Here is a 15,273-nt window from a genome sequence, read left to right on the forward strand (position 1 = left end):
CCTTACTGGGTGTCTTCATTCTTGTATGTTTATACAAACGACAATAAGATTATAGCTCTTGTCACAGCTTAGGTTGTTATTTGTTAGTGGGACTGTCTATCCCCGTAAGCTGTGAGCTATTCGAGGGCAGAGAGTATTTGATTCGTCTTTATATTCCTGGCACATAGTAGGCACCTGGTAATTCTGCTGCTGAATTGATTTGGCTGTGGTAAAAGAACAAAATGCTTCGCCTCAGTCAGCATTTGTTTTCCAGGATCCATTCCAATATATTACCAACTCAAAAATGTGATTTAAGAAATAGGCAGAAAGTAAATTGAACTGAATGTTTTGTAAAAACACCTTTTCTTTAAAGTTGGGAAAAAAATCAGCCACCTTCCCAAGATAGCTATTCTGTCCCACATCTTGAAGCAATGAAATGATGAGTGCTGTAATTAGAGAGGACCCTTGGAGAAGACATAAAATATCTGACTCTAGTAATGCAGCCATAAGCCAGGAGGGAGATGACGAAGGATATCATTATCATCCTGATATTTTTAGAAGTTCTTTGGTGACAGGTCAGATTTTTGAGAATCGGGAAACGATAAAAATAATCTTGTTATTCCACAAAGGAGGCTCTATATATATCAGGCCAATTTTGAGCACTGCTTGAGAATGTTGAGAAAATATTTTTAAGTGTTAGTGAAATGATAGGCTTGGAGGGCAGACCCAGCCTTGCTTTATAAAAGATTTATCCTGGGTGGGGCTTGAGAGATTTCGGTGATGTGGACATCATAAAAAATCTGCAGTGGTTGCAGAGTTTTATTTCCCAAAATTTCAAGAGAAAGGTCCACATGGTAGAATTTTATAAGATACGTAGAAAACTTAAAGTTTCTTTTGGAATTATTAAAGGTGCCTGGGGCCTCCTCCTTGCCCCCACAAGAGGACCACGCTATCCAGATGTTAAGCCACCTTTGTTTTTCCTTAATTTTATGCTGCAGGATTCTGCAGGATTCCCGCAGGTTTGTAGCTATTGCTAAGTGGCCCCATAGCCATGCATCTAAAGGGACTGAGGGTTCTAGATTTAGGTAGAAATGACCCTCTGTTTATTTGAAATAATTGGCTCTTTAAATACTCAGCCATCTGACTCTAATTGTTTAGGATTAGTCATAAGTTAAGTAGGACAAAGAAGATGCTATAAATAGTTTATTGCATATCCATTCAAGAAATTGAGGCTAAGTTTTATATCCTAGTCACTAAAAGAGAGAGCCTGTGTGTTTAGTTAAAACATTGTGATTCCTGTTTCATTTAGAATATACAAGTCTAATGTGAAAAATAATTCTATAGGATTTATATGTAAGTTCCTCTTTTCCTCATACTTATTTGCTACCTTTTAATTTCTTGTTTTTCTTAGGTCTGAATTTGAGCCTTTGAAAGTATTCCCTTTATGTCTTTTTTACATATTTTTTAAAAACATGTATTAAAAATATAAGTCCACATGTCAAGGAAAGTTTGTACACTTATTGCTTTGGAATGGGAAGGTGATTGCTGTCAATACTCTGAATTAATTTTACTGAATAGTATAATTTTGATAAACTGGGTCTTACTGAGGCCCATGAGATCTGACTATAAAACTGAAATAATGTTAAAGTGTAATATCGAGAAATAAGTAGAGGCCAAAAGAAAAATAGTCTATATTACTACCTAAAACACAGTTAACAATACAACTTCTAAGAGGCCTATGTCACTCATAGTGTGCTCCAGGACGGTCTGGCACTGTGCATGAATGACATCAGAGGTTGCCTCTTTGAAGTGATTTGAGGAGTTCTGAGTTATTTGCTTCTAAGTGGCCACCACATCAGTATACCTGCCGCAGGGCCCACATGTTCCTCCATCTGCCAAGCCCTTAGATTTAGGCACTCAAGGCCTCCAGGATGCCAGTGTGTTATTGAGAGGGACAATACATCAATACATAGCATCTGGTGTGATTAGCTATCAAGTTAAGTGGCCTGTCTCCTAAGTGTGGCTCAGAGAGAAGGGGGAAGGAGGAGGAGATCTGGAGAAGCAGCGTTGTTCTGGCCCAGCTGGAGGGAGCACGGCAGAGCTCATCTCCGGGCAGCAGTGTTGGGGGAGGGGAAAGAGACACTTAGAAAAGGGAGGAGGAGGGAGCATGTGGGGACCAGGGGGACCTCAATGACTTCACAAGGTTGCTGTGAGGCTGCAGTTTCCAATTTGACAGAGCCATTTTGAATAAGTAATATTTTTAGTGGGAATTTACATAAGCCGTCTCCAGTTTCTCATGGAGTTTCTGCAGGTCAAGGACTCTGTTGTTATATTCACAGGAAACGTACCCTCTTAGGAAACTCCGCAGCCCTGCGGCAGGCAAGTTACCTGATGCAGGTAACTTTAGTGTTCCAGTACTCCCTGGAAAGACAGGTGTTGGGAAGTTCTCTCTGGCGGGCATGAGCAGCATCCTGTCCAGAATATTCCTAGATTTCCCCACTCCTGACAGCCACTTGTCCTGGAGGCATTCTTCTCACTCCAGCCTGAGAAAGAAATGCAGGAGTATCTCATAGTGACGTGGGACTTGCAAAAGATGTCAAGAATGAGGGTGGGTCAACATAAGAAAAAGTGCTGCAGTTGGGGGTTCCCAGTGATCATAGCCAGGGCCCTATGGGTACTTACACTGCGTTGGTGCCAATCACTTAGGATGGTCCCTTAGGAAAGAAGGACTTTCCAAGTCCTTCAATGAGCCCTCCAAGCCTTGGTGAAGTGCGCTGACAGATTGCTGATGTTCATGAGCCCAAATAGAGAAGGAGGCCGTAGTTTGCCAACCTCCCCCATCAGACTCCCAAAGGAGCTAACCTATAACCGCAGGGCAGTGCATTCATATAAACATCTCACTGGAGGATTGGTTCCTGGGCAGAGAATTTCTCTTACTTTTCTCTTTCTGCCTGGTCAGAGGCATAATATGGTGGGAGAGAAAAAGACCTAGAGTGATGAGGCCGTGCATTCTAGCAATTGAACGCTCATGTCATTCAGTACAATTAACTTAGTCTCATTGAGTATCATCTCCAAAATGCAGATGATTGTAGTGATTGCTTCATAGAGCTGTTGAGAAGATAAAATAAGGTCAGGGAGTGAAAATCTGACATTTATCAAAATAATGTTCATGAGATTCCCAGTGACGTGGACTGGCTTCTGATCGGATAGCCTTTCTGAAGAGAAAAATTCCAGGGTTCCTCCTGAGTGGACTAAGCTTTGGGAACACTTCCCATGGATTTTAGATATGAAAGAAGTTTTAGAAATCATCTTGTTCAGCCCTCATACTTTACTTTGTATTTAAAATTTATTTTTTTATCAAAGAAATGTCTGTATGTAGTTTTAAAATTAAATGATTATAATGAAAAGCAAGTTTCCTACCCTCGCTGCACCTCAAATCCCACTCTTTAGAAAATAATATCTTGAATTCAATTTTCTACATTATTTTGTATTAACTTCTCTGATATATGAGAATTTAATTCATTACACCTACCATTTCCCTACCCATCCTCCTAATGTGGTCTTATCACTATTTTTAGTCTCTTCTTATGGCATAACTTTGGCACTTCAAAAAATATACAATTTTATTTCCAAATTTATCATGCGGCTATGATTCTTGACTTCACACTTTGAAAGATGAGGCCATTAGCACCCACCCTTGCCTTCACCCACCCCCCTTCACTGCTTCCCACCTCCCAGTTTCCATCATGTGAATTTTTATGTCTATGTTGCTAAAGTTGATGACATTCACATTTTCTTGTAAGATCATAATTGTCTCATGCCTTATTTATAGGTTGTTTATAAAAGCTTAAAATCAAGAAACTGTTTATCTAAGTATGGTTAAGCACATGTGGTTTACTGTAGGGCCAAGTGGACGACAAAGATTGCATTGCCTCTCTTGTATGGCATTTTGTTTTTCTAGGAGTTTCTTTTTTTTTCTTTTTATAATCTATAAAATACTTTTTTTTTATTGAGTTAATGATAGGTTACAATCTTGTGAAATTTCAGTTGTACATTAATGTTTGTCATTCGTGTTGTAGGTGCACCACTTCACCCTTTGTCCCCGCCCCCCCCACCCCACCTTTCCCCTGGTATCCACTAATCTGTTCTTAGTCCACATTTTTAAATTCCTCATATGAGTGGAGTCATACACAGATTATCCTTCTCTAGCTGGCTTATTTCACTTAACATAATTCCCTCAAGGTCCATCCATGTTATTGCAAATGGAATGATTTTGTTCTGTTTTGCAGCTGAGTAGTATTCCATTGTATATATGTACCACATCTTCTCTATCCATTTGTCTGTTGATGGGCACTTAGGTTGCTTCCATGTCTTGGCTATTGTAAATAATGCTGCAATGAACATTGGGGTGCATAGGACTTTTGGGATTGCTGACTTCAAGCTCTTTGGATAAATACCCAGTAGTGGGATGGCTGGATCGGATGGTAGTTCTATTTTTAATTTTTTGAGGAATCTCCATACTGTTTTCCATAGTGGCTGCACCAGTTTGCATTCCCACCAGCGGTGTATGAGGGTTCCTTTTTCTCCACAACCTCTCCAACATTTGTTACTATTAGTTTTAGATATTTTTGTCATTCTAACGGGTGTAAGGTGATATCTTAGTGTAGTTTTGATTTGCATTTCCCTGATGATCAGCGATGATGAGCATCTTTTCATGTGCCTATTGGCCATCCGTATATCTTCTTTAGAGAAATGTCTGTTCATGTCTCCAGCCCATTTTTTGATTGGGTTGTTTGATTTTTTGTTGTTGAGTTGTGAGAGTTCTTTATATATTATGGATATTAAGCCTTTGTCAGATATATGACTTGCAAATATTTTTTCCCAGTTAGTGGGTTTTTTTTTGTTTCAATCCTGTTTTCATTGGCCTTGAAGAAGCTCTTTAGTCTGATGAAGTCCCATTTGTTTATTCTTTCTATTGTTTCCCTTCTCTGAGAAGACATGGTGGCCAAAAAGATCCTTTTAATACTGATGTCAAAGAGTGTACTGCCTATGTTTTCTTCTAGAAGCCTTGTGGTTTCAGGTCTCACCTTTAGGTCTTTGATCCATTTTGAGTTTATTTTGGTGAATAGTGAAAAAGAATGGTCAATTTTCATTCTTTTACATGTGGCTTTCCAGTTTTCCCAGCACCATTTGTTGAAAAGACTTTCTTTTCTTGTTTTTCTAGGAGTTTCTAATTGAACTATTTTTCTTTATCACAATTTTACTCTTATCATTTGCTCATTTGAAAACTAAAAAATTATATTAGCTATTCTTCAAGTCATCCTTTTTCCCCTGGAACCCTCCATTCTCCTCTTCTGAGCTACACTGGTTGATTTCTAGGTTTATGTTCATTTGTTATGCTGGGACTTGTCTTCTTTGCTTTTCTGAGTTGACTCTCCTGTCTCCTGGATCCCAAGAATTCTTCTTTTTATTTCATTTCTTTTTTTTAACTTACTTGATGAGCTTAAGCAAATCCTCAAATAGTTTCCTAAAAACAGGGCTGCTCTAAGGTATGTGAGGCCTCAAACAAATAATTTTTGGGGGACATCTTTCTACATAGATAATTTGATTTTAAAAGTATTACAAAATTCAGGGGCCCATGTAGACTATAGCATTTTATCAGAACTAATTTAGAATATTGGAAAGAGATGTGATGGTTGTGTATTTAATATTCAATCAATGTATATGAAAATTCTTTATTCTCCATGTTCTTTGTTGTCAGATGCACTGTTCCTGCCTATCTGCCACCATGAGAAAAAACATAGCAATACTGTTATTACTCACAATGCCATGCTCTTGGGAGCGTGTTTGCATTGAAACAATATAGATCTGTATTTCTGCAATGCTGTAATTCTGTTTATTGAATGCTGATTATATCCTTACTTAGGATGCTGCATCATCCATCATGCCACTCATGAATATTGGCTTCCAGTGACTCCCTCCAATGTTGCTGTTGTATTTCACTGACGATGACCACAAATGCAAGTCTTTTCTAGAATATGGAGGAAAATGTGAACAATAATTTGTTTCCTGGTTATGCTGAACTTACCATTTGGAATTTTATAATGAATGTAGAACGATACATCTTCCAACTTTGTCTTCTCTTGAATTCTTTATGCGGTAATCACTGCATTCCTAGAAAGTGATTATTTTAACGTTAACCGCACCCTGCCTTCCATTCACTGCCAGCAGCAGAGAGGACTGTAGGAGAAATTAGAAGAGTGGCCTCACTGGCAGAAGAAATGTCTGTTTCTCATCAGGCATGATGACTTAAGCTGACCTGGGAAAGCATGGTGTCTTCACATCAATGGAGGTGGAAGAGGATGTCAACTGGGGCCACACAGAGGAAGGGATGCCTGCTGCCACCCTGGGTTGTCCTTGGTGCTAAAGATCAGAGGCAGCACCATAAAACAAAACCAAGCAAGAGCTGACCCGTGGGCCCCGCACATACAGCTCAAACCAAGGGTCAATGGTTTTACCTTTGGCAGCCCAGGACCCTGAACCTATCCTGTGTTTTATGTTTGAGAGTCACAGCCCACTCTCACATGATTCTGTGAAAGAAATATGACACCAGGCAAAAGGAGAAATCCACTTGCCACGATGCCTTCCTGGAACAAGAGTCAGCCAAGTACCTCAAGACAACCCTGTGGCCTGGGTCCCAGAACTCCTCGGAGCTTCTTGGAAAACTCATGTGCTGGGTAGATGGTAGGAGAGCACCAAGAAGGGGCTGAAGGGAGACTGGGGCCCACGTGGGTCCCAGACCAGGTTAGGGCACCCCACCAGGAGGGCTCTGCTGGCCCTGGCTGGTCCCAGGCACCAGAGGAGGCTTAAGAAATTTCAGAGAAGATGCTTCTGGAGACTAGATCCCATACAGAATCAGATCTGAGCTTGGTTCACCCTACTCTGCACTGCTACTGCCAGGCTCAGGAGGGGACTTAGAACTTAAAGGAAGACACTCCTAAGGGGCAGGAGTCTCAGGGTGGTATTGCTTGCAAGTGTGAAATATAATATCAGTTTATGCATTTCTTAAAAGGACTCTTTCCACCCTCATCCTTGATTGTTGGGTTGACAGTCATTTGAACTCAGAACTCTGAAGGCCTTTGCTCCACTGTCTTCTCAGATCCGGTGTGGCTGATGATGAAAGGGCTGATGCTGGTCTGAGTCCTGGTTTTTTATAGGTATCTTAATTTTCTCTCCTTCCTGCTGAAGCTCCTTGGTATCTTCTCTTTAATACTGATGTACTGAACTTTCTAAAGCTGGATCTAGATGTGTATATGCCCTTATGTGACTTAGGTAACTCATTGCCTTGGGCACTTGACCGGCATCTTAATTTGGACACCCATGTCCTTTGACTCTGAGTAAATCCTTTGTGATATTTCTTTGATGATTTCTTCCTCTTTGTTTTATCTTTCTGTCATTCCTGTTGATTGGATGTGGGGCCTCTTAGATTGATCCTCTATATATCTTACCTTTTCTCTCATTTTTTCACATCTCTTTGTTCTACTACCTGATGGTTTTGTTAGACTTTATCTACCATTTATTTGAATTTCAGAGTCATACTTTTATTTTACAATAATTTTTCCTTGTTAGCTATTTGTATTTTGCTGATGCAATACCTTTTTTACTCTTTCTAAGAATATTAATTGAAGAATTTTTAAAGGTTAAATTGTGTTTCTAAATCATGTCTGTTCCTTTCAGAGTTACATAGTCTACTTGTTTATCTTGGTCTCTTTTGTGTTGTAGATTTTTCCCAAAGTCCACTGATCTTTTGCTCTTCCATCATATTTAAGAACCAGACAATAAGCTGATCTTGAGCTCTGTGTGTGTGTGTGTGTGGCAGGGGAAAGGGGAGTAGGCAGTGCTTACAGGCTGGCCGTTCGCTTTAAGATGATGTGGGGAAATGGGCAATAATCCTGGAAGCCCATAATTGCCAGATTAGAGGCTTTTCTTTGTGGGCATTCCATTTCTTTGGAAAAAAATCCTCTCGTTACTTGCAAAGTTGGGTGTGTTAGTTTGCTGACTGCCAGAACAAAATACCACTGACTGGGCGGCTTAAATAACAGAACTTTATTTTCTCACAGCTCTGGAGGCTGGAAGTCCAAGATCAAGATGTGGGCAGGTTTGGTTTCTCCCGAGTCCTCTCTCTCTGGCTTGCAGGTGGCAATCTTCTCGCTGTGTCCTCTCATAGGCTTTCCTCTGTGCGTGCACTTCCCTGGTGTCTCTCCCTCTTATAAGGACAAGAGTCTTATTGGATCAGGGGCCACCCTAATGGCCTCATTTTAAGTTAATTACCTCTTTATATGCTCTATCTCCAAATACACTCACGTTCTGAGATACTGAGTTTAGGACTTCAACATATGGATTTTTCGGGGGACACAATTCTGTCCATCACAGTGGGTAGATATCTGTCAGCCTGTCACTAGAAGAAGATTTGAAAGTTTGAGGTTAACTGTTGAGTCTAGAGCAGGGTTTCTTAACTTTGGCAGTTTTGACATTGTGGGCTGCATAATTCTTTGTGTGTGTGTGTGTGTGTGTGTGTGTGTGTTGGCGAGGTAGGGGTGGGGGAAAGGAGGGCTGTCCTGTGTTTAGCAGCATCCCTGGCTTCTATCCACTAGGTGCCAGTCATGACAATCAAAAATGTCTTCAGACATTGACAAATGTCCCCTGAGGGTAGGGCAAAATTCCCCCTCCCCCACAGTTGAGAATCAATCTGTGGCTTTCTCCAATCCTTTATTACAACTAGTGTTCCAGAATCCCAAGACTCTCAAGGTTTAATAGGCAGATGGCTATATTTCTTTCTTTGTTACTATAGCCTGTGGCTTCCTCCACCCTGTTTAATCAGTTACCACTCCATCCTGTTTCTCATCTTCTGAAAATTTGATGTCCTGCATCCACAATGGGTTTTCATGATTAAAAAGTTTAGCCTCTTTTTTCTTTAATATTTCAGGAGGTCTTAGGACAGAATGTAGATGAGTATGGATGGTCAACACACTGTTTTAAGTAAAGACTGTCCGCCTCACCCTTCAAATTATAAATGAGAAAACGGAAACTCTGAGAAAAGAAGTAATTTGCATACAGTTGCACCTAATAATAGTAAAAAGACAGGTTTGGAATCCAGTTCAGTTGGCTCCCCAGTCCAGTGCCCTTTCCACTAACTCTTCTCTGCTTCTTCAGCATGATTTCTCAGTAAACACTGCCATTCTCTTCAGAGAGATTTCCTTTCTTTAAAGAGAGGAAAAAGTCCCCAACAAATTATTGGATTTGTAAAAATAATAAACTCTAGTGACAGCAAAAGCTTTTGGGAGGAACACTTTACCCCAAACTTTTGAATTTCTTTTAAAAAGAAATTAAACTCCAATATCAGTAAATAACCATTTACAATTGGGAGGGTTGAGCATAGGTGTCTACACTGCTCCATCCTCTGTTAAATGATTACAGATAGTACGGTAGTTCATTCCTTCCTCCCTCCCTCCTTCCTTCCCTCCTTCCCTTATTTTCTCCTTCTCTCTCTCTCTCTCTCTCTTTTCTCTTTTCCAAACTCTCTGGCAGAGGACAAGCCTTGCAATGGGGTGTGTGTGTGTGTGTGTCAATGTTTGTGCACATGTATTGGATGCACTAATTTTGGGGTTGCTCAAAAAGGAATAAACAGAATTTTACAAGAATAGTCCAGAGTACAGTACTATTACACATTGCTTCCACTAAGAACACACACGCTCATTCAATTTTGCTGATTTTCATCCTTTGCATCCACAAAGCACTCTGAGGTCCCTTCTAACACCTTGACAGATGGTGATTTGACGCCATGCACCCCCACCCGGTTTGGGCTGACAGTACTGGCAGCCCACTGCTTGAGGGCACCTGCTGCCCCTCAAAGTCAGCTCTGATGAGGCTTTCAAAACACACACATGTGTCAGGTGCAAGAGAGCTGCACTGATGGGCCCAGACTCTCTAATCCCACTTCCAAGAGGGCCAGGAACTCTGTCCACTGGAGCCTGTGACCTTGACCAGCTGAAGGCTCTGAATCCTGGGGAGCAGAAAGGGTGCTGTGGACTGAGTCCAGGGATCTAAGAAAGGGAGAGAGGATATGAGATGAGTCTGCAGGGGAAAGTACAGCCTGGGAAGAAGGAGCGCAGGGTTCAGGCATCCTTTGTTACCACATGGGCTAGTTTGTTTCATTTCTTCAAACCTTGTAAATTCTCTAATAGAAGGGACTCCTCCCTATTCTTTTTCGGTATCTCCCATAGGGCCCAGCAGGTAGTTTCTGAATACTAGTTGATTGATATGTGTTTCCTGTCTCTGTTTCAATAGTCCTCACATGGGGATTTCATTCACTCGTGTATTCAACAAATATTCCTCGAGTACCTACTTTGTGCCAAGCATTGTTTTAACTCTGGGTTAGAACAGTGAACAAAACAGACAAAACCGCCTGCTTTTGTGGAGAGACAACAATAATCTGATAATTAAGATAGATAGATAGAATGTGAGCACTGAGGAGGACAGTAGAAAGGGGATTTCAAGTGTCTGGGGAGAATGGGTTAAAATTTTAGATGGGGTGGTCAGAGAGGCTGAGTGGAGATCTGTGCGGAGACCCGGCAGGTTTCCTCGGCTAAGAGATGAGAGGCACGTTCTGTCTGGATCACTTTGTAGTAGACTCAGCCTGTCACTTACAACCAGGGTGTTTGTGTTTGTTTGCATTTGGTGAAACATCTTTCTTCACCTCTCAGAGGAATTGATGTCCTGTTGCTTCTGTGTCTGCCAATCCCCTCACGGAGGTGCTGGGCTCCATCTTTCCCATCTCCTTCAGATGCTTTTCCTCATCAATATGGAACTCTCACCTTTCTGTGGGCTCAGCTTAAAACTTGCTTTAGGGTGTTCCTTCTTAAACAAACAATAAAACGCCCTTTCTGAACACTGCATCTACTTCCTCCTGCCACTTTATCCTCTTCTCTCTTTTACAGCAAAACTGTTTTGGAAAAATGGTCCTGATTTACTGTCTTGACTTCTGCTTCTCAACCCATTGCTAGATGGCTATTCTCCAAACCATGAAAATTATACTTGTGAGGGTCACTGTACGGATTGTAAAGATGGTCGTTCAGCCTCAAACCACCTTTCTAGACTCTGCTTTGGGATCCTGGGGCCAGGAGTCTGCAAACTCTATTTCTCCTTTGTCATCTGGTCTCCATGGGGTCTTGCTGAGAGGGGATTTTAGAGGCAGACTGGCAGGCAGGAAGAGGTAAGAAGGGTTTGCTCTTTCCTGTTTGTTTGCTGTTTTAGTTAGCATCTCCCCAGCAACAGCCCCATACTCTGGATGTAGCAGTTGGTTCTGGTCTCCTTCTTGTACCAACACCCCCAGAATCAACCTCAGGCTGTCCTCCTCGCAGGTCTCAGCCCCTGCTCTGCTGGGTCTATCCTCCAAGCTTCTAAGGCATGAGCTCCAGCTGAGCAGGACCCCCTCTCCTGAGTCCTAGCTACCTGAGGCCCTTCTCTGTGCTCCAGAGGTGTCAGCACCAGCTGAGTGGGACCCCCTCCCAAGAGGCTGGAGCCCAGCTCCATGGGGCCTCTTCTCCAAGGGCCTTGATTCGAGTGGCTCCCGCCTCTGCCCTGTGTTCCCCTGGTCCACACAATAACCTGCAGTTACAATCTCTGTGCTTCCTCGCCGTTCCCTTTGCTTTTTCAGCTAACCCCTGTTTACCCAATTCCTTATTTTAAATTTTCTGTGATGAAATAACTAGTGTGGTTTCTCTTTCACTAACTGAGCCCTGATTGATCCAGTCACCGAAGGCTCCAGGTTGCCAAACCCAATGGCTATCTTTCGGTCTTTATATCATGATACTTCTGCGTAGCATTTTACTTTCCTACTATTCACTGCTTCAGGAACTCTCCTCTCCCCTGGCCTCATGTCACCATTCTTTATTGGTTCTCCTTCTTGCTCTTGAACTACTTCTCCTCGGTCTCCCCAGGATCTCTGGCCACCCCTTAAATCTTGGCTTTCCTCAGCTCCCTCTCTGGTCTTCTCAGCCTGCTCCACCTAGGTCGCTCTGAGCCATGGCTTCAACCTCCTGCCGAGGAGTCCAGTTCTCCAACTCTGCCCAGACTTCTCTCCAGAGCTGGCCCTCCATCTTACACCTGCTTGTTAGATCCTTCTACCTGAATATTCCTCAGGCTCTTCAGTCTCAAAATTTCCCCAGTAAATCTGGTCATCTTCTTATCCCAAACTGCTCTTCTGCTATGTTCTCCATCTGCCCCATCGCCCAAGACAAAATGATGAAATTTGTTTGGACTTCTCCCTCTGCCCCACACCCTGCCTTTTCTTGCACTTAACATTTCTTGAGGCCGTGGCTTCCATCTCCAGCCCCTGCCATAGTTCAGATAAAGAGAGCTCGCATTTATAGAGCTGTGTTCCAGCTCCATACCGTGTTCCAGAAGCCATAGTAAGGACTTGACGTACAACTCATTTAATCCTCACAACAATAACTCTCTGAGGGGAGTCCTATTATTATCCCTTTTTCACGGATGAAGAAACTGAGGCACAGAAAGGTTATATGACCTACCCAGTCACACAACCAGTAAGTCACAGAACTGGTGTTTGAATCCAGGAAGGCAGGCTCTTAACCATGCCGTTTGACAGCCTCTCAGGCACCCGGGGCTGATCTCAGCTTGCCCGAATCGTTTTAGAGGCTTCTGACCGGTGTTCCTGCTCTTGTCCTCTTCAGCATTGTGCCTGGCATACAGTAGGCACCCAGAAGTGTTTATCATCATCATCATTTTACATGTTTTCATCTAGTCCAACTAGCCTGGGTATGTTTTCTGAAATACAAGTTTTCCCTTGTCATCTCCCTGGTTAAAGCCTCTGACTGTCCGTCGGCCCAGGATCACGTTTCAGGTTCAGAATCCTTCAGCAGCTGGCCCTCATCAGCCTCTCTAGCTTTACCTTCGAGCCCTTTCCTCTCTGTACATCTTCCTACACTACAGGGAACCAGCTGCAGCTCCTGGAACACCGGGCGCTTCTCACGGCTTTGGTTCTTTCCGCCCGAGGCTGCCCTGACTGGAATGCCCCCCTTCCTCTGCTTGTCGACCAGTCCTGTTCTTCCTTCCAGTCTCTTCTCAGGTAGTGTCCCCTCTGTGGAGCTCTTCCCAAACCCTTCCTTCTCCCCTCGCCCCCATCAGAGTAGCCTTCTTTCTGTGCCTACAGAGCGCTCGCCATAAATGTTGTCGCTATTAACATGTCTTACTTGGTGGGCAGTGAATGCCTTAAGGGCAGCAGGGATTTTACTGGCTCATTTTTATCCCCAGCATCTAGCACAGGGGCTGGGACATAGTAGATGCTCAGTAAATATTTTGGAGACAAGTAAGACTTGTTTTCAGTACTCTCTGACCGGTTGAGTTCGGTGGTTAGAACCTGAATTGGAGCCTTAGTCTGGGCATAGGTGTATCAACTGAGGGACACACCTTGTTACGGTCACAGAAACAGAAGTCACCTGTGGCAGGTTAAATTTGGCAGGGTGATCTTGGCTGCTTATAGTCTCTAGGATAATATAAGAAAACTTTGACAAAAGAGTGTCACCTGCTCTTGGCCTTGAGAATCCTACCAAATGGTGGGGAAATAAGAAGCGAGACTCAGAGCAAAGGCAGCAGCTAATCAGCTCCCTGTGTCTTGTCTCATGTTGTAAGAAAAAAGAATCATGCAAATGTTGTATAATTGTTGGTCTTCATTATGTGAGCTTGTTCCTCGCTTCATTATGCACACAATTTGCAAGTTGCTTTCCGCCTTCTTCCCATTTCAAATAGCTGATTTGAAATTTCAAGAAAGGTACATATTAATTAACAGGACTTCATATAGCAAATATTAATTTAGAAACTGGTGTGAAGCATAAACATCAACTTATAACATCCATTGTAGAATGAGAAGCCATACAAATGTTTTCAAGGCCCAGAGATGTGGGAGGTTGGAAACTATTTTGAGGATCTGGATAAGCACATTTGTTAGTGGATTGTCCCCATTGCTCCTGGGAATGGCAGCGAAGGATGGACGGAATGAGATGTTCACATGGTTTATACAGAAGAGTTGTGAGGATTGAAATTAAAGAGGAAAAACTAATAGCAAACAGAATGACTATGGATAATGCCTGTATAAGTTTCCAGGGATGTACCCACTGAGCCCCGGCTCTTTAGTTAGTGTTCTCTTGAGTGACAGGAGCATAAACAGTGTGGTAGTCTTCACAATCGCACCCTGCAATTAGGGCTGAGCACAGAGGCAACCCAGGAGCATAGTGGAAATATGGGGCCTGTTCCTTCAAAACCACGTTACCCCGCCCCTCACCTCCGCAGAGCTCCTGGGAGGCCTGAGAGAGAAGCAGAGGGAGAGAATGGAGGAGCTCTTTGGAAGATCCCAGTGCACTGCCACATATCAGCTGAGAGACGTCAACCAAGTTGCTTGCCCATTCTGAGCCTTCGCTTCTTTGTCTATGGAATGTGGATAATAATATTTACTTCCTAGCAGGGTTCCAGCGAGGACTGGAGACAAGGAAAGCAAGGCTTCTGGAGGAGGTGTAAATAAGGGAAGCCATTACTATGGCCAAGAGGGAGGGAGCTGCCATGTCCCAAGTTCCCAGAGAAAAAGACTGAGTGGCTAGTTCCTGAGACCCTGCCCCGCCCCTTCCAGGTCCCCCTAGAAGATTTCCGATAAAACCCCAGCAAATACAAACATGAGTTGGCATTTTTGTATTTCATCAAAACCCCAAAGCCCCAAATTTCAGCCACTGCTTATGTTTATTCTTAGTCTTGTTCTTAATTCTTAGTCCAGTACCTGGCTCAAAGAAGGTGCTCAGTGTTGGAGAGAGTTGATCTGGTTTCAGGGGCCCTGCCTCACTTGGGGAATATTATTGAGACTTGGATAGACACAGGGCCCTGCTTTGAGCCACCCCCTTCTTGTCACTCTCAACCTCACCCTCATCAGTCTCCCCACCCTGGCCCTGCACCAGGGAGGCCACCTGTGTGGATGGGAATGGAGCCGCCCCCACAATTAGACACAGAAATGGGAGCAGGAGGAAAACAACAGCTTTTTTAGAAAAATCCAAACCACCCAGCTTCAGCTTACTCTCTCTTCACCTCCCCCACAAAAGAACCCTATGAAAAGTTCAAGGGCCCAGGAAGATGGCTTTTAATAAAGCACTGAAGGAGCCAAATAAATATATTTGTGCCTTTTCTAAATTTAGACCAGTGGAGAGACATACTGTTTATAAGTGGTTGAAAGGT

The 15,273-nt window shown here is 43.0% G+C and overlaps 1 protein-coding gene across 4 annotated transcripts in view; it reads left to right on the forward strand.

Moving 5' to 3' along the window:
* The window catches only part of CRH (corticotropin releasing hormone), a 200,799-nt gene that overhangs the window by 172,776 nt on the left and 12,750 nt on the right, over positions 1-15,273 (forward strand). For 2 of the 4 annotated variants that reach the window (XR_011543375.1, XR_011543376.1), the window contains exon 6: positions 5,906-6,110. The exons of the other annotated variants lie outside the window; for them this stretch is intronic. The gene's annotated coding sequence lies outside the window, so the exon portion shown is untranslated. Of the gene's footprint in view, positions 1-5,905; positions 6,111-15,273 lie in introns of those variants that run through there. 4 annotated transcript variants of the gene reach the window in all.

The sequence above is a fragment of the Equus przewalskii genome, chromosome 8 (assembly GCF_037783145.1).
Source record: "Equus przewalskii isolate Varuska chromosome 8, EquPr2, whole genome shotgun sequence".
NCBI classification, from domain to species: Eukaryota; Metazoa; Chordata; class Mammalia; order Perissodactyla; family Equidae; genus Equus; species Equus przewalskii.